The sequence below is a fragment of the Mesoplodon bidens genome (assembly GCF_964165515.1).
Source record: "Mesoplodon bidens genome assembly, contig: HAP1_SCAFFOLD_345, whole genome shotgun sequence".
In the NCBI taxonomy this organism is placed as follows: domain Eukaryota; kingdom Metazoa; phylum Chordata; class Mammalia; order Artiodactyla; family Ziphiidae; genus Mesoplodon; species Mesoplodon bidens.
Genome location: NW_027672538.1, coordinates 373,225 through 399,358, shown reverse-complemented (window position 1 = coordinate 399,358; position 26,134 = coordinate 373,225). Strand labels below are relative to the sequence as shown.

Sequence of the window (26,134 nt, the reverse complement as noted above, 5' to 3'; positions counted from 1 at the left end):
AGTCCAGGTATGTGCTCTCTAGCTCCCCATCTTAAATAAAAGCCACCATGTTCCTCAGTCTTTCAGGTACTTAGAATTTCTCTTTAGAACCTGAAAATGGGGTCAGGTTTCCTGTCTGCATTGCTACAGTCCAAAATAGAGGCAGGATGGTTGAAATAGTTCTCCATCTGGCAGAGGAGGCCTTGAAGCTGTGAGCCACTCACTGCAAACCAGCAGGACATGAAGGATTCTTGAGCAGATCTGAAGCTACTGGGAGAACTTTCAGGAGTTAAATCCCTTAGTAAATACCGTACCCCCAATTCTCCGTCTCTGTCCAGTCTTCCTCCACTCCCATGGGGGCCCAAAGGGGCTAAATGAGCACTCTTTGACTTGTACTTGGTGGTCCCAGAACTTGACTTGGGCTTGGAGACTTCCATGGAAAGTCTGCCTTCCACCTACTGGCTTGGGTTTCTTGGTCTCTCTGCTCCTGGCTAATCCCTTCAACCTGCTTTTTCCATTTCTGCCAATAATCCCCCTCTCCAGACCTTCCTAATTCTCTTCTGGGGTGGGAGGAGACTTACTAAGGGCAATGTTTATTTCTAGAGGGAGAGGTGACCACATGACCTCACAGTGGCCGTCCCCTTGATTACTCAGTTTCTGTCTAGATTAGTCGTGGGTGTCTGTGCACCCCAGCCTCACCCCCAGGAGGCTGTAGATCACTGTCCTTATCTCAGCCCTGAGCCTCTCTCTATCCTCCTTCCCTCTCTCTCCTTACCCTTCTTTACCCACAGACTCGCAGGCTTTCTGGACCTCTGAGGAAGATAAGCACGTCACAGAACCTCTGCTACAGAACAAAACATACTGAAACAAAGCTATTGAAACAACAGAAAAAGAATACATGAGGATTGTTTTTCCTGAGCGTTCAATCACCTAGGGGACCTTCAGCAAACTTTGATTGATAAATCTAACCTTTCCTTCCTTGGCAATAGTTGATCACACTGTGAGGAAAACAAGTTAGAGAATGGAAAAATAATATTTGGATTTCAATGAAATAATAAAGATGCAGGGACTATCTTTGACTTTTTCAAGGTGAGAAGAGAGTTTACATTGTGATTATTGATGGCAGGAATCCCCTTTAAAACAGGGCCAGTCTGCATGATGCATTTAAAAATCAACCTTTTCAAATAGAGCCATAGCCCCCACAAGATTTCTTGATTTCTCTGGGGTCAGATAAACCATCACATTTCACAGTGGTGCCCTGTATATGAAAGTGATAAACATAATCTGGAAGCATGGCAGTGGCTAAAACTATGGAGCTGGCAGCCACACGTTGAAATGATTTTTTGCTTTTAATTCATTGCAATAAAATGCTAATGTCCAAATTCAGGCAGGTAGATCTTACCAACCATCAAGAGCTTCAACCCTGCTAACAGCTAAGTATGCACTTTTAAGCCCTGCTTTGACTGCTCCAGAAACTTACTGGGTTTCTTTAATGCCTCTATTACTACTTCCTTTGTGTCATTTTGTTTTTCTTTAAAAACATAGCTGTGTGACCTTGGGGAAGTTATATTATTTCCTTGAGACTTGGTTGCCTTCTCTGTGAATATCTGGGTATAATTTTAGTATTGCTCAATAGAATTTTTGGTGATAATGGAAATGTTCTATATCTGTACTATGCAAAGCAGTATTCAATAGCTACATGGAGCTAATAAACATCTTTGAAATATGGCAAATGCAACTGAGGAACTGAACTTTTAATCTTATTTTAAATTTTGTTTACATATAAATAATGCCACATAGCTAGCATCTGTTGACAGTACAGATCTACAAAATATTTTAAGGACACTCTCCACTCAAAAACTCTACCATTCATTAACTCAATCTAAATATTTTTGCCCTCTGACAAACAGAAAATAATTTATGCTTCCCTTGAAATTATCTGACAAGACCTTTATCAGTTTGGGGACATTATATTTTTAAAATTGACTTTGCTTTATGAAACTTTAATAATGTTGGAGCTCCCTGCCCTTGGTATCATCTTTGTGATGATGGGAAATATTGTGGATGATCAAGGACCATTTCAAGAGATCATGGAGAGAAACCTCCTTCTGGATTTAATTTCATTATGAGGATGTCAAAATGCTTAATTACTTAAAATAAAACCCATACCGTTTTTATGCTGTTATATTCTACATGTAGCTGGAAAAATGTTAAAAATATTTTTAAAGAACTGCACATCTATTTTTGAAGCTGATTTGTCTGTTCAAGGCTTGCTAGCACTTTATCCATCTCAGTACTACTTCACTTAGTAAACAAATGCAGTTGCCATAATTGCTGCATATGTGTCTGTGTTCCCTTCTAGGTTATATGTTTTTGAAGTTAGAAACTATATTTATATCACAGCCCCTATGTATAGCACAATATCCATTGCTAATTCAGATTGTGTTTTAAGATATGAGACAAAATTTAAGACTTTTATTATAGTCATAAACATCTAGCAAACCAACCAGAAAATAAAAGCTAATTTTCAATTGGTTGGCCAAGAACAAAAAAGAGAGGAATACCTAGTGCAAAACCATATCTCTAATAACTACTGTTGGATTTAGAGCACACACATGCTAAACTTAGTTTAAAATATCTTCTTATCAAAGATTTGAGGTTGAACCTGAAAAAATTATATCAGAAGTGAAAATAATTATGTGGTCTGACCAGCCTGGATCACACAAAGTAAGTGTACACTGTATATAAAGTAGATAAACTACGAGGTCCTACTCTATAGCACAGGCAACTATATTCAATACCTTGTAATAACCTATAGTGGAAAAGGATCTGAAAAAGAAATATATATATATATATATATATATATATATATATATATATATATATATATATCTGAATCACTTGGCTGTACACCTGAAACACAACACTGTCAATCAACTATACTTCAAGTAAAAAACAAAACAAAACAAAGTAAGTGTAAAGGGAAGTATAGTTTTATAAATTCACCTCTGATATCCAATGGACCAACTGAAAGACAACAGAAACTACAACTTTCTAGGAGACAGGACATGGCTAGCAAACCAGGCCGTTACCCTCGGTAATGGTCATACCTGCCAAAAAATATACAGACTAGCCTGCATTCATGAATACATAGGTATTCTTCACTTATCTGGCATTATTAGGCAATGAGGTATTGTATGTTAGGAGAAGTTTTTTTTAAATGACAAATTTAAGAGGAGTTATTTTAACCTTCACTTGGTAATTTTTTTCTAAAATTAAGAAATGTATCCACTGGTGTATCTAATGTTTCCGTGATAACTCGGGGTCATCAGTTCAATCAACGTTTGCATGAATAATGCAAATGGAAACAAGACAGGCATGCTTAATGAAACTGAAAATGACATAGCACTGGCTGGAATAACTGATGAGAGAGCAAGAAAAAAACAAAAATGAAAACAAACCGTGATCAAGAAACAATCGGTCAAGTTCTGACTTTCTGTACTTAGTTTCAAAAAGAGACACCACAAATCCCAGCGAGAGACTCCAGCAGCATTAGCTGTCTTTCTCCTTTGTTTCCACCTTCCTTTCCTTTTCCTTCTACCCTAGATTGTTCCAGGAAATGTTTATAGCTGCTTCCAAGACAAATGCTAATACTTACTTTCTCTCACACAAACTTCACAATATGTCACGTGATAAATAGTGTGGAGGTAAAAGACAATTCATCACAGGGACATCTCCCATGAAAATAAAATGAGAAACTAGCTTCTAAACATGCAGAGAGAAGGGCGTGGTGTCAGGCACTAATTTCCTTGCAAATTCCTCTCCATTTCTAATAGACGTTCTTATTTACCAAGATCCCTTTTTATTGGTGTCCTATTCCAGACTGCTCCACTCCGCCCATCCTCATCCTGTAAAATACATTCACACTCTTTTGTGACCCTACCTATTTGCCCATTAAATAATCAATCATAGAACGGTCGGAATTAAATATAACGTGAAATTAAAATACTGGAGTCACTTGGAGGGTTTAAGCAGCTCCACCAGAACATACTGGACATGGATTTAAAGAGGCTGTGTGGGACTTGCTCTTGTCCAAGTTCTTTCTCAAGGAGTATCTGAAATAAGCCTAAATTCAGAGTTAATCAGATTGGCCTGCTTTCTCAGGTGGACTGGAATTCATTGCTCTTTCCCCTCAACTCCCTGATGTCAGTGGCACTTTCCAGAGATGAGGTGGACTTCTCTGCCTACTGCAGAAGCTCAGTTCCCCTGGGGCCCATTCCCTGTCTGAATCCCACACTTGAGGCCAGGTGCCACCCTTCCCAGAACATTCGTGGTCTCATTTCAGTTTTTGACCTGCTCAGATTGAGTCCCTGTAGACTCTTTCTCAGCTTGAAACCTGCTCTTCAACCCCTTTCCCTGACCTCGATGGTTACCTTCCTACTTTAGGTCTCAGGTGCTTTAGCTATAAAATGATATAGTTGCCCTTAATTCTAAAGTCTTCTTTCTAAAGCTCTACAATGTGGTGGCTCCTTGAAAATGTTTCTCTTTGCTGGTTTTAATTTTGTAGTGAATTAAAACCACAGCTACTCTAAAAGACGGTATGTTACATTGGATAAGGGAAGTGTGTTTTTGTAGTTAGATTAACAGGGATGGAAGACGACTTAGTATGTTTTAAGATACTCATGATCCATTCTCGTGAGAGTCAGGGGAAGAAGGGGAAGGGAGTTAATAAAATACCAAACCATTGTGACAAATTAAGTTATCAAAGATGTAGCTGATTAGTTACTACTTGAATAAGCCACACATATCCAATTCAAGTTTTCCTTTATTTTTCTAAGGAGGGATCCCAGTGAACTGAATCCCATGTTCAGGAACTCCACGTTCAATGGCTTAGTCTTTAAAAACTGTTATGTTGCTGGAAGAAGAAATATTTCCCATCAAGTCCTAATTGATGTTTAGCTATCACGCACATTTGAAATAAATTTATTACTTTGCCTGATCTCAGTGTAATACATTCCAAAGGGGCAAAGAGCACACGAAAATTTATGGAGTCTCCATCTTCTACACTAAAGTGTGCAATAAATTACATAATATTGGGCCGTGAAATTCACAAGCTATAGAAACCACACCATTAGCAATGTATACAGTGGTAAACAGCAGGTAATGATAATGATATAAAACAAAATAGACTGTGTATGTTGGCACTGCTGCCAATAAAGCAATCATTAAATGCATTCATATGCATCTATGCTAGGTAAGCTCTTTGAGGGCAATTGCTATGAATTCTACATACCTGTCAGGATATTATATAGAGCCCAGTTTCTATGGCCTTTATTCAGAGACGCTGAGAAACGGTTACTGTGGGTAAATTCAGACCTTTTCTCAATATAGAATTTGGTCAACATGCATTCTGAACAGCAAAATTTCACACTGCTTTCAATTTTCCTACAGTACTTGCCACCTCAACAAATGCAGGATTAAGTAGAATGGATTATAAGAAGTTAGAAAGGAAAGATGGAAGAAAAGAAGGAAGGTAGAAAAAAGTTGCGTATGGAGTACATCAACATTTACGTAAAGAGTGGACCTAAAACTAACCTGAGGTTACCCTAAACTATTAGCATATGATATAGAAGCGTAAATGAAAAAATAAAAAAAAACAGCAAGGAAAACTCAAAGATTCTTTGTTTTTTCACTTTACTGCATATACACGTCCGTCTTAAATAATCTATATGCTTATATCCAATAAGAGAGCATTGTTTTGCAAGGCTATTTGGGTTCTATCAGCATGTAAAGGTCGGACAACTCAACTTTAGCAGAGTTAGCCTTCAGGTGAATAATTGCTTCTTTCAGGTTGTGAGCATTTCAATTTTCCAGAAATGTTTCCCAAAAATTAAAAACTAAAAGAGTCCTAGGACAGCATCCTTTAGAAGTTTTATAGTATCAAGTTTTTTGGAGGAAGAGTATCCTTGTCGATTATCAACACAATGATTCCAAGCAGGTCAATTTATGCTGAGAATATTATATAACAGAACCCACTTCACCTCCATTATACTGACAATGATCTTCCTTACTTCAACCTTGTGCTTCTTAGTAAAGTTGAAAATACTGAGCCAAGAACAGACAGTGACAATGCCAGAGACTCAGATGTACCTATAGGTGCCTTCAGACAACATCAGCCACCCAGGCTAAAGTCCTGGTTTTAAAACATCCCAACATGAATGAATCTCAAAAACCATATGCTGAGCAAGTGAAGCCAGATCAAAAGGGCACCTACCATATTATTCAACTTACATGAAATTCTAAACTGGGCAAAATTCATCTCTAAAGATAAAAATCAGATCCGTGGTTGCCTTGGGGTGGGAGATGGGGATACTTTTGCAAAAGCCTAGGAGGAAACTTTCTAGGGTTTTAGAATTGTTATCGATCTTATGGGGGTGGTAGTTATACAAATGTGTACATTAATTAAAAGTCATTGAACCGTTGACTAAACATGTCTGCATTTTATTGTGTGTAAATGATACCTTAATAAAGTTGATTACAAAATGAACCAAAAACAAAACAAAGAAGAAGAAAAACCTCTCAAGACCTCAAAGGAAATACACTGTTTTCTTCCAGGGTACCAGATTGGAAATGAGGCACTGGTCTGTTCTACCCTCAGATTATCCCGAGGATTATCTAGTCTATTTGAAAGCACTAGAGTCCCCTATCAGAAAAACTCACCCCATGTTTAATTACTTTGATTTCTTCTCTGCCTCTTCTCCCACACGGTGAAGTCATTTACGGAAGAAAAACCAGCTTTTTCCAACTTTGCATCATCACATATTCTTTCCAAAGCTACTACTTATGGAACAAAATTTGGCTACACTTTGTAAAAATCTAGTTTTTTGAGCCTTACAAATCTTAAAAGTTAACCTATTGCCTCCTTTGGAATTTGGAAAAAAAATTATTTTGAAAATGAATAGCTGAGATTTGACATTTTTGTGTTTTGTGATTTTCTCTTCCCCTAAGAGAGAAGTGAGTAGGAATGAGAAACACATACATAAAGAAAAAACAAATTATCTTGCTGCCTTTGCATGGTTATAATTTATAGGAGGCCCTTTTCAACAATAATCTATTATCAGAATCAATAAAAATAATCTCCATGAAGGCGCCAGGATATTTGTCTCTTTTTCAGCAGATTGCAATACAAACCACATTCATGGATAGATATGCTTCTTCATGATCTTTGTAATACTGTAACAGCTGACCATTTCCTCATGCCTCTTCACCTTAACTTAAACCTGGTTTTTCACTAATGACCTCACATTTCCTTCTCTATCACTTGGTTGTCGGCCTCTTTTCCAACTCCAACTCCAACTCGCATTTCACTCTGGAACCAAAGGAAGACTCACACCTTCCTGCTTTTTAGTGGTACCTCAAGGTCATTAACATATTGTGATCAACCTGAAGAACAGCCAGTCAATTGTTATTGCAGAGCCATCTGAGAGTTTGTAGCTCTAAAAATTAACTAAGGACCACATTTGTCAAAAATACCCTAGTTTAAGATTTTGGTAATATAGCAACAATAATTCCGAAGTCATTTATGACGATCAGTGTGGGAAGCACCCTCCTTCGGGAAGATCCTTTGCCATACAATACACTTTCCCTGTCAGGTAATAAGGAAGCACGGCCGTGGAAATTAAACTTTTGTGGAAAGAAATACTTGGCTTCGAGAAGGCTTGAAGTTCATACATTTTCCTTGAATTAGATTCCCCATTAATTACATTATCCACAGAGAGGTAATTATCAGAATTATGTAAGCAATTAAGGAGATGCTACTCCACATTCTTTCAGCTTGTTGACCTTTCTCACTTTATTTCATGTGGCTATCTGAAACATCAGTGATTTACATGTCTTTCTTTTTTTTTAACAGATTTCTGTGTGTGTGTGTGTGTGTGTCCCCATGATGAAAACATCATTAAAATAAAATATCATGAATAGACTCTTAAGAAGCAGAGTCTACTTAAAGTCCTGGAAAATGTGAAAGCACTAATATTCATGGACAACTCTACACTCTGAACGCTACTCCAAATTTTATTGATCTCTATTTTGTCTAGGAGTTTTTCAAATTTTCTACCATGATCATTTGTTAGTTTTATAATTACATAATAAAGGCATTACATCATACAATCTTTTGTTATCCATTGCAGTTTTAAAACTATTCCTTTCCTTGTCCTCAGCAGATATGTCATAGATTATTAGTACACAAGCAAAGACTTTCAATGTAACAGTACTTTATAGTGAGAAGAACTATACTGAGCTATCTCTATCCTAAGACAATGCACTAGGAAAGCACTAGGAATTCTTAAGCACTAGGAATACAGAGAGAATCAAGGGGCAAGTTCCTTGCTTTCGAGTAACATAATCATTATAGCAAATGCTTAAATAGCACTTAGTATATAACTCACCACAGCAGTCTTATTATACTCCTTTTAAATCGGTGAGCAGAGGAAGCCACAGGGAAGTCATAGGGTAAAGCCAGAATTTGAACCTAGGTAGACTAGTACACTGTCCACGGCTTTAACTACTATGATATATATATATATATATATATATATATATATATATATATATATATATATATATATATATAAGTCATATATATATATATATAACTTCAAGTATTCTGAAGTTACAAAACACTTATCTACCAAAACTCAAAAAGGAGCACACAAAATTGCATAGAAAATAAACATGTAAAAGGTCATAAATAAACCACAATATAACCTGCTCCACATAATATACTGATTGCAGTGTCCTGGGCCTCTCCCATCCTTAGGTAGCTGGAAATTACAACAAAATAATACTTTTCACTTTTGGAAGCCACACTATCTCTCATACCAACCAACTAATTACTTCCTTATAGAGAATAAGAAATTAACCTGAATATCAGAAAAAAATATATATATATAGCATTACTGATGTAGAATCTTTATTTAAAGACAATAACTTCAATAGCAGAGGGAACTTTACCACTGCAGGCTTCAGATAACCTCTATATTTCTCAGATTTTATGCTAAATCATAAAATGCCATATTGTGTCTGAAGCTATTTTTTCAATAGTCCATTTTCTTAAATGGACTAGCAAAGCAGTAAATACTGAGGAACATTTTGGCTCCCAAATCCTAAAGCCATTCTGATTATGCCTGGGTCATCATGGGGACATCATCGGAACTACCAGAGGACTGGCAGAAATACCAGTGGTCTAGCCAGCTTATAAATTAGAAATTATACAGAATCCAATTTAATTTTTTGTTAAGTAATTCCTATGAGGTTTTTGGGATGTCAGTGTAAAGTCCTTTGATGTGTAATCTTTATCCATTAGATAGGGAACAATGTCAATCCCCATCATAAATACGGTCCCAATCTGACACTGAAAATCCACTGTAGGGCATAGGACCTGCAAATAGGATATGAATCACACACATCCATCCACTCATTCAGACAATCCACAAATATTCATTTTTAAGTCTACTATATGCCAATAATGTACCGGGCTCTAAGATGCTAAACCATGCTAAATGCTGAAACAGACATACTCAGTTCTGGCTCTCCTGGAACTTATGACCTACAGAAGTGCCTTCATTGTAAATGGTCAGGACTCAGCCAATGCTATTATCATCAGCAGGTGACCAAATGATAGAGCCTGCTTTCTAAACAAGCTCCACACTCTTTGCTTTCAACATTTTTGCTTTCCTTCAAGCCACATAATCCAGTGGTCAGTTTCTCCCAGTTAGTGAGGTTTGGGGAAAATGTACCCAGTGAACAATTCCTTGTGGCCTCACTCCTTCCTCACACTCTCCTCTGTGCTCTTGAGCTAAAGAGACCTGGATTCAAGTCACTTGCTCTAACCTTATTATTTTAAAATAGGGCTGCTCCTGCTTTGAGGATTTCCACGGGATCAACACAGTAGCAAAGCAGCACTGAATCAGAAGCAGGTAAATTTCAAAATGACAGCTCTAAAAATATCCACTCTCCTTTTGTTCTCCTCCTATCCCTTTGCTCTGAACACCTCTGCTCTGAGGCTTTGCCTTTACCCTTCTCTGATTACTGCTCCAAAAGGGTTTCCAAGAACCGGGAGTATTTATGGTTTCACTTGCTCCCAAGTCCTTGGTGGGAAAGGATGCTTGCTTTCTGATTCTTACTAATTCCACACTCACATTGTTAACACAAAAATCATCATTTAAAAAAAAATTTCCTCAGCTTCATATTTCATCTGGGCCAACACTGAAAGAATATTTTCAAAGAAACAATATCCTCTCTCCTTTGCTCTTCTGAGTTTCACGTTTTTACCTCCAGTCTCATTTTCAACCCTTATTACGGGATGCATCACCAAAATAGAAGAAAGTTCTTTCTGCTTTCCCTGTACCAGCCAATTATTCTACTTTGTTCTGTCTCTAACGAACAGAATGCGAAATCAACACAAAGCCTGATTATGCGACCTCTTCCAAGGGAAAGGTCTGAGAGTTGTCTATTTACTAATGAAGCTCAGTGTGTATTAAGGGTTGACTGAAGCAATCATCAGGAATTTTCATCCCTTAAATTAATGTTTTCCACCAGATGCACATCGTTCATTTCAGATAATATAACTTTTAAGTTCAGGATACAACTGGACAAAAGAAAAGAAAAAGAAGTAACCAACACAACACTTGCAGTAATAACACAGTAACAGCTATCATCCTTCCCTGAGGAATTCAGCCTACTTTATGGACACAATTTAGTACAAACTCATAAGAAAGCTAACAAAGCCCAAAACCACTTCACAAGAGTGTAGAGAGGTAAAGGTCAAAATTTATTACTGCCAGGCCCAGCAGACAATGGCACCTACCGGAAAGAGCACAGGACGGGAAAACCTGGAAGCCTGTGCTCCAGTTTTGGTTATTCCTGTAAGCATTGGTATGATCTGAGTGAACTCAGCCTGCCCTGCTTTTTCCGTTTATAAAAACCTACATCATCCTCTCATTAGAACGAAATGCCACATCTGAAAAGTTGCAGATCTCTTTAGGAAAGAAACAAAACTCTTGTTTCTAACCAAAATGGAATAATTCAGTCAATGGAGACATAATAAAAAGCTGCCATAAAGCAACTGTTTACTTGAAATCTATCTTTTGTGGTGTATTTATATGGGTAAGGAGTGTAAGGATATCATAAGTAGAGTTACCAATTCTTCCAGAAATCAAGGTCATTGAGTTCAGATTCCAACTTTGACCTTGACCCAGGCTTACAGAGATGTAACATGTGCCAATACCTCATATCCACCATACATGGGAGAAACAAGGTATGCAGACAGATCTTCTTCTAAGTATCCCATATGTAGTGGTTTTAATACAGGGTCTCAGATTCGTTGCCATTCTTCACATCCAGATGTGGGCATTTCCCCTTGAATTTGGGCAGGCTTTCCATGGCTTCAAACAGTAGAGCAGGGGTCAGTAAATTATGGCTGCTGGGCCAAATCTAGGCCGCTACCGGCTTTTATAAATGAAGCTTTATTGGAACACAGCCATGTTCCTTAGTATATGTATTGTTTGTGTCTGTTTTCACATCACAGCAGCGGAGCTAAGTAGTTGCAAAAGAGACTGTATGGCGTGTAAAGCCTAAAATATTGACCGTCTGACACTTTATGGAAAAACGTCTCCAACGCCTGCAATAGTATAAAGTGATGCTATGTAACATCTAAGACTAGGTCATAAAAGGTCATGCAGCTTTTGCATGATTCTCCTGGAATGCTTCAACCCTGAACGCTCATTCTTGGGATACTCTATCTTGAATCCTAACTACCACGTTATGAGAAGTCCAAGCCACATGGGCAGCCATCTATAGGCACTCCAGGCAACAGTCTTTGTTGGGCCCAGTCTTCAAGTCATCCCATCTCAAGGGCCAGACATGTGAATTAAAATTATCTAGATGATTGCAGCCCCAGCCATTTGAATCCCCATGAGCTGAGGTTTCAGACATCAGTCACAGAGTAGAGACAAGCCATCTCCTCTGCGTGCTGTTTGAATTGCTGACCCACAGAATCTGGGCACATATTAAAATTTTTGTTTATTTCACCACTAAGTTTGGACTTCTTTATTATGTAGCAATAGATAACTACAGCACTGTGTCTGTACACAGGAGATCTACATTTCACAGAGCACATACTTTTAGATGTGAATGTTGACTGCTCAATTTCTAAGAAGAACGTATACACACATATAGGTACAAAATAGTTATGTATATGTAAATATTAGACCTATATAAACTAATCTATATTATCCATAAAATGAGGGGCCCTTGATAATGGCTAACATTTCTTTTCGGTATTTATTGTGTTCCAAGAACTGATAAATTCTTGCATTGTATGAATTTTCTCTTTTAACCCTCATAGCAACTCGCTGAGAGAAGTAATGTTATCTCTATATTATAGATGAGAAAACTGAGGCAAAAACAGATAACATGCTCAAGAGTACTCAACAAGTAAATTTTAGAGTCAAGATTGGAACCCAAGTTCTCAAGGTTTAGATCCCTTACTCTTAGTCACCAAGCTATATACTGAGTAAGGAGATGAAAGCTGAAGCCATTACCTCATGCTCAAGAAGTTAGACAGAAACTTAGCAGGCATGGTTGAAAGAAAACAGGACTTGGAGTCGTAAGTCCAGAGCCTGAGTTATGAAATGAATTCTCCTCTCATCTAGATATAGGTTTGTTTTTAGAAAATGAAAAAGATCACTGCATGTTTTGATGGTTAATTTCTGTACTTAATGATTACAAAAGAATGGAATTTTACCAGGGAGCTATTTTGCAATGACATAACTTATTGATTCAAAATCAAACCTTTATTATAAATTCTTGATTCAAAAGCAAATCTTTATTAAGTCTCCGTTGCATCAGAAGTCTTTCCCATTCTTCATTTCTTTTAAAACCCTTTCCTGTCTACTCTTGGCCAAAGCTTGAAGCCTAATTTAACATTTGGAAATAAAATAATGAAATAGTCATAACACAGCAATTCCAATGCCTACTGAAATGGAAGCTCTAAATAATTTTTCAGATAATTTAGGAAATTAAAAATATTTACATCATAGATGCAAAGAGAGAAGTTACTTGTGTAATAAAATAAATGGTGAGACAAAAAGTTTCTGGTCAAGTAGATTTGTTTAAATATGAACACTAATTTCAGCTCTATCCCGGTGCTAAAACCCAGTGACAGGTTGCATACAGTTTCTAAAGGGATAGTTCAGTGCATTGGGTCAAATTCATGCCATAAAATGTGGTATTATTAGTAGTACTAGAAGACAGAGTGTGACTGTCTTCTTTGGGACATAGATAAAGACCCCAAGTTAGACAATATCAAGCACAAGTTATGTAGAATAAGATATGATCTCAGTCTTTGGAACATGTCATCCAGGATTGAACAAGAGGTAGATTTATTATGAAGTACATGAAGCCAGAGACAGTAAGCAATGAGTGGTAGTTGGTTAAAATAGACAGGTTTTAGAAGTAGAGGCAGGGATGTAGAAAACAAACTTAGGGTTACCAGGGGATTGTGGTGGGGAGGCTAAATTGGGAGATTGGGGCTGAAATATACACATTGCTATACATAAAATAGATAACTAATAAGAACCTGCTCTTCTTATTAGCACAGGGAACTCCACTCAATACTCTGTAACGGGCTATTGGAAATGACTCTAAAAAAAAATAAAAGTGGATATATGTATATGTATAACGGATTCACTTTGCTGTACACGTGAAATTAACACAACACTGTAAATCAACTATATTCCAATAAAAATTTTTTTTAAAATAGGTTTTAAGAACCATAGTCAGGGAGCAGTGTGGATTGGAAAGACCTGGCAAGAAATATTTCTGCATCCTCAGACAATGCTCCCCAAGCTGGCTATTGCAAGGGTGAGCATTTAAGAGATCTTTGACCTAAGGAGGACAGGAGATTAACAATCAACCCCAATGTGCATGAATTATTCTCCTCTGTGTTATCAGAAATCAGATGGCATCCTAGAGCAAGGGTCAGCAGATCTTTTCTGTAAAGGGTCAGATAGTAAATATTTTGGATTTTGTGTACCATACCTCTCCGTTGCAACTGCCTATCTGCTGCTGTAGCACAGAAACAGCCATGCACCATACGTTAATGAATGGGTGTGGGTGTGTTCAAGCAAAATGTTATGTACAAAACCAGGAGTCAAGCGAGATCTGATCAGTGGGCCAGAGTTTGCGGACCCCAGTTCTGGGTCAGTGTTCACAGCTGAATGAGTCATGAGGCCTTAAGTTCCAGTTCTCATTGTACTACTTTCTACCTGGGTGAACTTGGGTTCATCCTTTTATTTATATGGGCCACTATATTAGTCAAGCTTCTCCAGAAAAACAGAACCAACAGCATGTGTATACAATGTGCCCATATATATTGATAGATATAGATATCAATATTGATACCTAGATCTATATCCATATCTATATAAAGATAGAAAGAGAGAGAGAGAGACTTTAAAGAATTGGTTCACACAATAATAGAGGCTTGGTCAATTCAAAATCTGCAGGTTAGGCTGTCTAGAGACTCTAGGAAGAGTTGCAGTTCAATTTCTGTAAGTCTTCTGGTAGAATTCCTTTTTGCGACAGGGAGGTCAGTCTTTGTTTTATTAAGAGCTTCAACTGATTGGATGAGGCGCACCCATACTATGGAGGATAATCTGCTGTACTCAAAGTCCAACACCAATTTAAATATGAATTTCATCCAAAAACACCATCACAGAGACTACCCTGGTGGCGCAGTGGTTAAGAATCCGCCTGCAAATGCAGGGGACACAGGTTTGAGCCCTGGTCTGGGAAGATCCCATGTGCCGTGGAGCAAATAAGCCCGTGCACCATAGCTACTGAGCCCGTGCACCTAGAGCCCATGCTCTGCAACAAGAGAAGCCACCGCAATGAGAAGCCTGCACACCACAACAAAGAGTAGCCCTCGCTTGCTGCAAATAGAGAAAGCCCACGTGTGACAATGAAGACCCAACGCAGCCAAAAATATAAATAAATAAATAAATAAATAAATAAATAAATAAATAAATAAATAAAATTGTAAAAAACACGAAAACACCATCACAGAAATATCCAGAATAATATCTGACCAAATAACTGGGCATGGTGGCCCAGACAAATTGACATAGAAAATTAACCACCTAAGCCATAGTTTTGTCATCTTTTACTGAGAAATTTGACTTATCTGAACTATTTTGATAACTAGAAGATACCGTCTAGAGGTAACACCCTCAGGTTTTTACATGGTAGGCAGCAGAGGGAAAGAGCCCATTTGTCCAGTCAGATGACACCTAAAGATAAAATTCTGTCTTCTCTTTCCAACCCACAAGGATGAATGCCAAAAATACATCACTTATATCTGCTTTAGCTAACATAGGATAGGTCTGGAACAGACCTATGCTCCCAGTAAGCCTCATGAAATGCTATTTCATTAAGGGGAGACTTTACTTGCTAAGATTAGAAGCAAAAGAGGGTGGTGGATGAAACACTGCCCAAGGATATAAGTTCATGCAAGGAAGCAGGAGAGAGAATGGGTATCCGAAGATGTGCGCTCTAAGCCAACACTAATTCCACAGCATCAGGTTATAATTCAGGGAGCACAACTGCTGGGGTTTTTTTCCCCCTTTTTTTTTCCCCCAAAGAGGGACAAATCAAGCATACTGACAAAGGAAGAGCATTAGTCACCACAGATAAATTCCTTTTTAGAGGTGATCTTGCAAATAATTTGGCTCAGTGTAGACTATGATTTGGTTCCAAAAACCATAAGCTAGAGCATTTCATTCCAGGTCCCTCCTCAAATATCCATGATAGGTAGAAATTTGGCATCAGTAGTCCTTGAAATCTCCCCAGGTGATTATAATATGCAACCAGGGCCGAGAATCTGGAGATGTAGAGAGAATTTAAATTGAACTTTAGTTAAACAGTAAAACGAGCTCTGACTCTACTGGCTGGAGCTAGAAAAGGGATATGCATTTACTGGGATGAGAAGATAAAGAAAACCAGGGAGTAAATCAAATGCTTTACACCTGTGCTTAGCTAATTGTTACTCAGATAATTCAGACAATCTTACAGCACCTGAACCCTGAAATTCCTTAGTTCTGTTTAAAAAAAAGTAACTCTTCAAGTAACTGAACTCTGAGAATCATGTAAATCATAAAGAAAAAGAAGAAATCTTATTTTTTGAATTAGTTGATTTCATATATACTGTTTCACTTTCATGATGTTAACTAGTTAGCTTTCTTTCCATTTTATGTTTGAGGAAAGTAAGGCTTTAAAAATCTCAGTCATTTTCTCAAGGTCACTTGTTAAGGGTGTGGTAGGGAGCATAATGTCTCCTAAAAATGCCCTCACTCTAATCTCTAGAACCTATTAATATGTTACCTTACATGGTGAAGAGGACTTTGCAGATATGACTGAAGTTATAGACCTTGAGATAGAAAGATTATCCTGGATTACCTCATGGAACAAATCTAATTGCATGAGTCCTTAAAAGTAGAAAACCATTCCCAACTGTAGAAAGAGAAAGAGAGAGATGTCCTAATAGAAGCAGAATCAGAGAGATTCAACATTTTGGGTTTTGTAGGTGGAGAAAGGGGACTCTGAGTCAAGGACTACAAGTGACCGCTGGAAGCGGATAAAGTCCAGGGAACAGAAACACCCCTAAGAGCCTCCAGAAAAGAATGTAGCTCTGCCAACACTTTTTTTTTCTTTTTTAACCATCTATACTGGAGTATAACTGATTTACAATGGTGTGTTAGTTTCTGCTTCATAACAAAGTGAATCAGCTATACGTATACATATATCCCCATATCTCCTCCCTCTTGCATCTCCCTACCACCCTCCATTCCCGATCGCACCCCTGTATGTGGACACAAAGCACAGAGCTGATCTCCCTGTGCTTTGCGGCTGCTTCCCACTAGCTATCTATTTTACATTTGGTAGTGTATATATGTCCATGCCACTCTCTCACTTCATCCCAGATTACCCTTCCCCCTCCCTGTGTCCACAAGTCCACTCTCTATGGCTGTGTCTTTATTCCTGCCCTGCCCCCTAGGTTCTTCATAACCATTTTTTCTTTTTTTTAGATTCCATATATATGTGTTAGCATACGGTATTTGTTTTTCTCTTTCTGACTTACTTCACTCTGTAGGACAGTCTCTAGGTCAATCCACCTCACTACAAATAACTCAATTTCATTTCTTTTTATGGCTAAGTAATATTCCATTGTATATATGTGCCACATCTTTATCCATTCATCTGTAGATCCTGCCAACACTTTTACTTTACTCAATTGAGACCAATGTCAGACTTGTAAGGTAATCAATTTACATTGTTTTGAGTCACTATATTTGTGGTAATTTGTATGAAAGCAATAAAAAACTATTACAGGGGTCCTACAGGAGCCAGGCTATATATTTATACTTAAGTATTTCTGAAATGAATTTAACCTTGTGATTGACAGCAGCAACAGCTTCCAAGGGATCCCACCACACACCTGAGGCAAAAGCAGCCTAATACAAAGCAGTGACAGCAGCAGGTCACTGCCCCACACTTGGGGTAGAGGGGGACTTGATCTACTGTAGCAGCAGCATAGCCTGAATGGGAACCCATCCTCCTGTGGCACTAGTCCCATTAACATTAGTCTAATCTGCTAGCACCTGCTGCGCCAACAGGCCCAACATATACAAACCCTCCAACTCAGCAGCATTAAGTGAGCCAGACTCAGGGTTTCCTGAAACTCATATCCAATGGCACTGGAAAGCCCAGATATCACCTAATGTTATGAAAACATAAAAAAAAACAATAACAGAAGACTGGGAACTTCAGAAAGAAAAGGGGAACAATGGAATGGGTGAAAACAAATGGGGTATATATAAGAGAATATCATTAGCCTCATGAGTTTCTTAAATACTATATAATGGTCAAAGCAAATATTATGACACCATCTGATGTGGTTCTCAATGTAGAGAAAGGAAATACTACAGAAAATCATACTTTAAAACTGGGGAATATTAAGAGACTAAATGGAAGTAAAATTTTGGAACTTCACTTGAAGTAATAAAACACTGATTCCAGTAGGCTATGGTAAGTTACATATGTATACTGTGATGCCAAAAGTAACCACTAAGAAAACTATACAAACAGTATACACAAATGATTATAAATAAATTAAATTAAAATGGACTTATTAAAAAATGTTTAAGTAACCCACCAGGCAAAATAAGAGAAACACAGGATTGAGAAACTAAGGTAAAAGACAAAACAAAAAATAAAATGGTAGACCTAATCTTTAACATAGCAATAATTACATTAACTGTAAATGATCTAAATAACCAAGTCAAAGACAGAGATTGGAAGAGTAGATTAAAAATTCACAAGCATGATCCAACTATATACTGTCTATAAGAAGTTTACTTTAAACATCATGATATAGGGAGTTCAAAGTAAAAGGAAGATAATGATATATCATGTGAATGTTAATCAGAAAAAGTAGGAATGGCTATATTAATATCAGATAAAGTAGACTTCAGAGCAAAGGAAATTATTAGGGGCAAACAGGGTCATTACATAAAGATAACAGGAATAATCCACCTAGATGACCCAATGATACAAAATGTGTGTGCACCAAACAACAGAACTTCAAAATACATGAAGCAAACACTGAAAAAAAGTAGTAAAAGGAGAAAATTTTAAATCCACAATTATTATTTGAGACTTCAGCACAGCAATTTATAGAACTACCAGAGAGAAAAATCAGCAAGAATATGGAAGAAATGAAAACATCATCAATCAATAGGATATAACTGACATTTAAAGAACACACTCAGTAACAGCAGAATACATATTCAAGTGTCCATGGAATATTCACTCATATACTATATACTGGGCAATAAAAAGAACCTTAGCAGATTTAAATTGTAATGTGCCTAAGTGTTGGATGCTAAGACTCAGAGGTTTTCTTATTTCTTTCATTTATATATTCATAAAAAATTAGCAGATTTAAAAGAATTAAAATCATAGAGTATGTTCTCTAGCCATAATGGAATCAGACTAGAAATCAATAACAGAAAGACAACAGGAAAGTCTTCAATCACGTGAAAACTAAACATCACAATTCCAAATAACTCATGGGTAAAAAAGACAGCAGCAAGGAAATATTTTTTAATGCATAGAATAAAAGGAAATGGAGATATAACAGATCAAAGTTTGCAGAATGAAGTGAAAGCAATGCTGAAAGGGAAGTCTATAGCACTAAATTGGGAAAGAAAGTGTTTCAAAGCAATAATCTAATTTTCTATATTACAACAGTAAAAAGGGAAGAGGAAAAAACACTAAACAAGCAGAAGGAAGGAAATAATAAAGATGAAATAGAAATCCATGAAACTGAAAACAGGAAAATAGGGGGGGAAAATCAATGAAACAAAAGGCTGGTTCTTGGAAATAAACAATCTAATCAATAAAGATCTAGCAAGACTGATAAAGATAAAAAGATGGATGGCACAAACCACAGATATCAGAAATGCAACCAGGGATACCATGGCATATCCTGCAGGTTAATAAGGGACAAGTTGTTATGAACAAGTCTACACTATAAATTGAAAAATGTAGGTGAAATGGGCCAATGCTTCTACACTCAAAACTACCAAAACTCAGCCAAGATGGAATAGATAATCTCAATTTTCCTGTAACCATTAGAAACACTGGTTTTTCATTTAAAAACTCCCAAAAGGAATATTCAGGTTTAGATGTTTCACTTTTGCCCAAGACATAAAGAATTAACACCAATTTTACATGATTTGATAAGAAATAGAAGTAGAAGGAACAGTTCCTAATTAAATTTATGAAGCCAGTATTACCTTGATACCAAAACCGGACAGGGATATGATAGAAAGAAGAAAACTACAGACCAATATTTTTTATGAAATTGGCTGTAAAAATCCTCTGCCAAATATTAGCAAATTAAATCCAGAAATATATAAAAAGAATAATATACCATGACCAAGTGGCATTTATTCTAGTTATGCAAAGTTGGTTAAATATTTGAAAATCAAACAATATTATCCACCATATCCAATAGATTAAAGGGAAAAGTCATGTGATCCTATCCAATAATGCAGAGAAAGCACTTGACAAAATCCAATCTCATTCATGATTGTAAAAAAAGAAGAAGAAAGAACTCCAAGCAAACTAGGAATAGAAAAGGAACATACTGAAACTCATAAAGATGATCTACAAACAACCTATACCGACATTATATTTAACTGTGAAAGACTGAATGCATTCTCTGTAAGATCAGAAACAAGGCACGGATATCTGCTCCCACGACTTTTATTAAATATATTACTGGAGGTTCTAGTAAGAAAATAAAGCAAAAATAAATAAATACATACATTTAAAAGTTAAATTTTTAAAAAGTTCATTTAAAAGATAAAAGGACTATTCCTACTATGTTGAATAGGAAGGAATATATCCTACTGAATGTTGAAGAGTAATATATCCTATTATATTGCCTAAGGAAAAGTAAAACTGTCTGTGTCTGAAGAGGACATGATAATCTAAATGGAGAAAATACCAAGGAATCCACAAAAAGCTTGAGAAATAATATTAGTTTGTAAATGTTTTAGAGTACAAGATCAACACAATTTTATCACATTATATATTAATAACTAATGTGTAGAAGCTTAAATTAAAATATGTGATGCCATTTACAACTGACCTAAATAAATACTTAAATACAAGCCCAATAAGACATTTATAGGACCTCTATACTGAAAATTACAAAATGCTGATGAAGAAAAAATTTAAAGTCCCAAACAAATAGGGAGACATACCTTGTTCATGGATTAGAAAACACAACATAATAAAGATGTCAATTCTCCCCAAGTTAAGAGGCTTAACACAATTACTCTTAAAATGCCCTCAAGGTTTTTGCGGATATAGACAAGCTTTTTCTAAGATTTATATGGTAAGAAGAGGCTGAAGAATAGCTAAAACAATTTGTAAAGGAAGATTAAAATGGGAGGAATTAATCCACCCAATTTCAAGACTTTGCAGTAATTTTGGAGGGTAGATACATAGATCAATGGAATGGAATAGAGAACCCAGAAATAGACTGACATAAATACATTTAACCTGTTTTTGACAGCAGTGCAAAAGCTATCAAGGAAGAATAGACATTTCAAAAAATGGTACTGAAACAGTTGGACATCCCTCGACAAAAACAAACAAAAAATGAACCTTAACCTAAACCTCCACACCTTACACAAAAATTAAATCAAAGTGGATCATAATCTTAAATGTAAAAGCAGGACATTTTTAGAAAAAAAAATAGGAGAAAATCTTTGGCATCTAGAACTAGGTGAATAATTCTTAGACTTGACACCAAAAGTATGATCAATAAAAGCAAAAACTGATAAATTGGATCTCATCAAAATGAGTTAAAAATGCTTCATAGAAGATCCTTTTAAGTGGATGAAAACTCAAATTACACAGTGGGAAAACATATTTGAAAATCCCATATGAGACAGATGACTTGTATCTATAATATACAAAGAACTCTCCAAACAACTTAAAAAAATCCAACTAGAAAATAGGCAGAAGACAGGAACAGACATTTCATGGAAGAGAATATACGCATGGCAAAGAAGCACATGAAAAGATGCTCAACATCATTAGCATTAGGGAAATGCAAATTAAGACCATAATGAGATATCAGAGAATAACTAAAATTATAGTGACAACATCAAATGCTGGTGAGTACGTAGAAAAGTTATATCACGTCACTGGTGGGAAAATAAAATGGTTTAGCCACTCTGAGAAACAGCTTGACAGTCTCTTTTAATCCTAAAAGTAGATTCACCCTACAATGCAGTAATTGTACTCTTGAGCATTTATCCAAAAGAAACAAAAACTTAATTAAGTTCCCACAGAAACTTACACATAAATGTTCATAGCAGTTTTATTTATAATAGCCAATAACTGGCAACTACCCAAATGTCTTTCAATGGATGAATGTTGAAACAAATTGAGATAAAATCTTATGATAGAATACTACCGAGCAATGATAAGGAACAAATTATTAATATATGCAAACATTAAAATGAACTTCAAGGGAATGATGCTGAAGAAAAAATTTTTAAAAGCCAATCTCCGAAGATTAAGTAATTCATGATTATGTTTACATATTATTCTTAAAATAACAAAACTGTGGAGATGGAGAACAGATTAGAAGTTGCCAAGGGTTAGAGATGGGGGTAGAAGGTACAGTGGGGAAACTTTGTGAGGTTTTTGTGGTCCCAGTACAAATAATACAGCACTCTTGGTTTTAATCCCTAAAGATTTTTTAAAACAATTCCTAATAAGAGGTGTCCAGATAATTAGCAATGGCAGCAGATTACAGGTATAGCTCCCCAACATGACAACTTCAAAAGAGATTGTACTAATTCAATGCATATGTTAATGTTAAAAAGGCCAGTCACAGTACTTAAATGGTATATATCTTAACGATATTATCCTAAGTATCTAGCTATACCAGATGGACTAGCAGGATTTTCTGTACATTCAATCTTATTTAAGACAGGAAATCTTATAATAAGAGAGTTAAAAAAAGAAAAAGAAAAAACAACACACCTCAACTCATAGGAAGATGAGGTGAAAAAAGGAGCAGTGGTTCAAAAGCTTAAGCAGTGGCACCTAAATTTGGCTGCATATTAGAATCATCTGAAGCACTTTTTAAAAACCCTCACACTGACTGTTGGTCATCCTAGACCAATAAAATAACTTTAAATCTCCTCAGACGATGCCAGTGTCTAGCCAGAACTGAGAACCAGCGGACTAAGCAGAAGGGGATGTTTCTACAAAGATTTCTTAACAATAAGTCCTTTCACCCAATCAGATTTACCTTCCCACAAAGGGGTAAAGAAGGCTAGATGTTGTCCATACTTGCTTAGCTTTAATTAGCACTTGTGACTTGCCCAAATCCTAGATCATGTTTCCCCTAAATTTCATGTTATTCCCTAAGTTTTTCAAATCCAGGGCTAAGGGGTTTGCCAGGATGAGATTTTAAGTGTTCACACAGGGGAAGTCCCTGGCAAACCAGGACAGCGGTCACTCTACATTGAATTGTAAAGTATCCTAAATAACCCTGCCACTGCTCCCAGATACTAGTCTGTGCCAACCAGTGGAGAAAAGGCATTCTCCATTACTACCACGGCAAATGCTGCTGTACTTGCCTTGGCTACTCCCTATCTTTTCCAGGCGTCACTCCCCTTCACCTGCTGGTGGATGCTTTGGCAGCTGACAATGCAGATATTTTCAAACTTTAAGGTGAATAAAAATCATCTGGAGGGCCAGTTATAACAGAGATCACTGAGCCCCACTAGAGTTGCTGATTCCATAGGGCTGGGATAGGGCCCTAAAACTTGAATATCTGACACATTATCAGGGGACGCTGGTAAAGCTGGTCAGGTTGTTACCGAATGCAGGTTCGTGTGTCTGAAGCACAGTGAGGCCAAACAAACCTAAAGGTTGGAGTCTGGAGAAGAGAAAGGTTTATTGCAGGATCGAGCAAGGAGAGGGGTGGTCCGTGTTCCAAAACCCCTGAAATCTCCAAAGGATTTCAGCAAAGCATTTTTAAAGGCCAGGTGAGGGAGGGACATCCCAGGGCATGTGATCAGCTCGTGCACAATCCTCTGATTGGCTGATGTTGAGGCCACAAGGCAGGTAACATTATCCATCCTTAGGTGCCAGAGGGTCTGGGGGCTACGTGCTCATGATCATCAAGGAGTTCATTTCTTCCATTGGGTGGTGGTTTTTAGCATCTGAAAACTCAAGAAATATGCCTGAGATACTATTATCTGAGTACTTCAGAGAGAAACTACAATAGAGGATATGGGGGATGGGTCTGTCCTAGGAAGGCCCCATAGGGTACTGCTTAGTTACAAGGTGACCATACTTTGAGAACCACTGCTCTAGTGGCTTGGAATGTTAAGAAAGCAATGGAAGAATCCTTTCCCAGATCTAGATTCTAGTATCACCAGCTATTTTGGTGGGAGGAAGGGTAAGTTTTGTCCTTGCTTGGACTTCTTGTTCATTTATATCAAAGCCTATTTGAGGCAGTGCGTTCGGCAGTCCTGCAGATCTGTCTTTTGCTTCAACAGTGTTTGGAATGAACAGACCCAGGGACGCTCCTTGCTCCAGCCCCCGACCACCTTCCAACCTTTCTTCCTTTCGCAACCTTTGGAATCAGACACTCAGCTATCCTCAGCCTCCAGGACAGGCCAACACCAGTTTTTGAGCTTAGCTCCTTATCACTGATCAACCACGAGTTCACAGGTTCGTCAGAATTATTCCACCGAGGTGGAGGCCGCCGTCCACCGCCTGTTCAACATGCATCTGTGGACACTTACCTCTCTCTGAGCATCTATTTCGACAGCAACAATGGGACTCTGGACAGTATGGGCCACATTTTTCGCCAACTGGCTGAGGAGAAGTGTGAGGGCGCCCAGCGCCTCTTGAAAATGCAAAACCAGTGCTGCGGCCGCGCCCTCTTCCAGGATGCGCAGAAGCCTTCTCAGGATGAGTGGGGTAAAACCCAGGATGCTGTGGAAGCCGCCATTCTTAGGGAGAAGAATCTGAACCAGGCACTAACGGATCTGCGCGCCCTGGGTCCTGCCCGTGCAGACTCCCAGTTCTGTGATTTCCTGGAGAGCCGCTTCCTGGAGGAGCAGGTAAAACTCATCCAGAAGATGGGAGACCACCTGACCAACCTCCGCAGGCTGGCTGGTCCGCAGGCTGTGCTGGGCGAGTATCTCTTTGAAAGGCTCACCCTCGAGCCAAACAGGAGTCTCTGAAGTCCAGCCGCGTCTGAGGAGACCCTCTGGCGTCAGAGCTTCTGCCTGAAGCCCCGCTCTGCAGCCACTAGGCAGCTTTGTAACCGCCCTGGAGCCCTCTCCCAAGCCTTGGACCAAATGGAAACAATAATGCTTTTTGCAGAAGGAAAAAAAAAAGCCTATTTGAAATACAAACAGAATAAAGTGAAAAAAAGAAATATATACATATATTCACGTTCTTTTAACATATGAATTGCCCCACTTTATCTGTGTGAAATAAGTTTGTTCCCATTATTGGGCTGGTTCTCAAGCTTTGCTGCTCGTTTGAATTACCTAAAGAGCTTTGAAGAAAAACATTGGTGTCTGGGTCCCAGCCCCAGAGATTTTGATTCAGTAGGTCTAGGGAGGAGCCTGGGCACGGGAAGGTCTCAGAGTTCCCCAGGTGATTCTAATGTGCAGCAACTTTGTGAACCACCTCTTGGCTTCAATGCAGCTAGTCATCAGATATTAAATCTAAGACACATGGACTACTAGTGCGTGAGCTCTGTCGCTAGGTGTATTCCATTTTCTTTCTCCTGGAAGATTCGTGCCAGGGAAAATGATTGATAGTTGTGTTACTTCTCTGAAATGGATGGAAATTTCCAATTAGCGTGAACAGGGGAGGGTGAATGGGTGAATGCAATAAGGTGTATCATTTACGTATTGCCCTATGTGTATGGCTAGAAGCTTTTGCAACTGAGGTCTGCCCTACTTTTCATGCTAATGGTAATGCTTGTCCTCCTAATGCAGCCGTAAACTTTATAAGCCCATAGGTAGACAGCATCACAAAATATTTACCCCTCCCCACTGGCCCACTCTCAAGCTTCACTCCCCTTCCCCAATACACAAATGTACATCAGTGCACTTGAGACCAATATCAACATACTGACCTTCAATTCTTCTACTCTGCAGCTTCCCTCTTATCAGGAGATGTCAGCATTTAGTGCAAGGACAAATGCTTGCCTCTTGAGGAGTAATGTAGACAAAGCCTCCAAGAGACAAATAGCCCTCAGGGAGGGGGAAAAGGTCTTTCAAAAAGGTTAATGCCCAGAGGAGGCATTTTCAGTCATCTCAGCTTAGAGGTCAAATATCCAAAATTAAAAAGGTTAAAAAAAGAAGAAGAAAGCAAGGAAGAAAAGAAGGAAACAATTTTCTTATCTCATAGTAATAAGGCAGTTTTCCTTAAAAAAAAAGACTTAAGCCTTAAATTCTCTTTCCTAATCAAA

At 37.8% G+C, this 26,134-nt stretch overlaps 1 pseudogene across 1 annotated transcript; it reads left to right on the top strand.

Moving 5' to 3' along the window:
• The first annotated feature begins 3,047 nt into the window (after positions 1 to 3,047).
• Positions 3,048 to 25,056, top strand: LOC308610074 (ferritin light chain-like; annotated as a pseudogene). Its single transcript has 2 exons — positions 3,048 to 3,076; positions 24,366 to 25,056. The product of its transcript is annotated as a ferritin light chain-like (transcript).
• Positions 25,057 to 26,134: the final 1,078 nt, after the last annotated feature.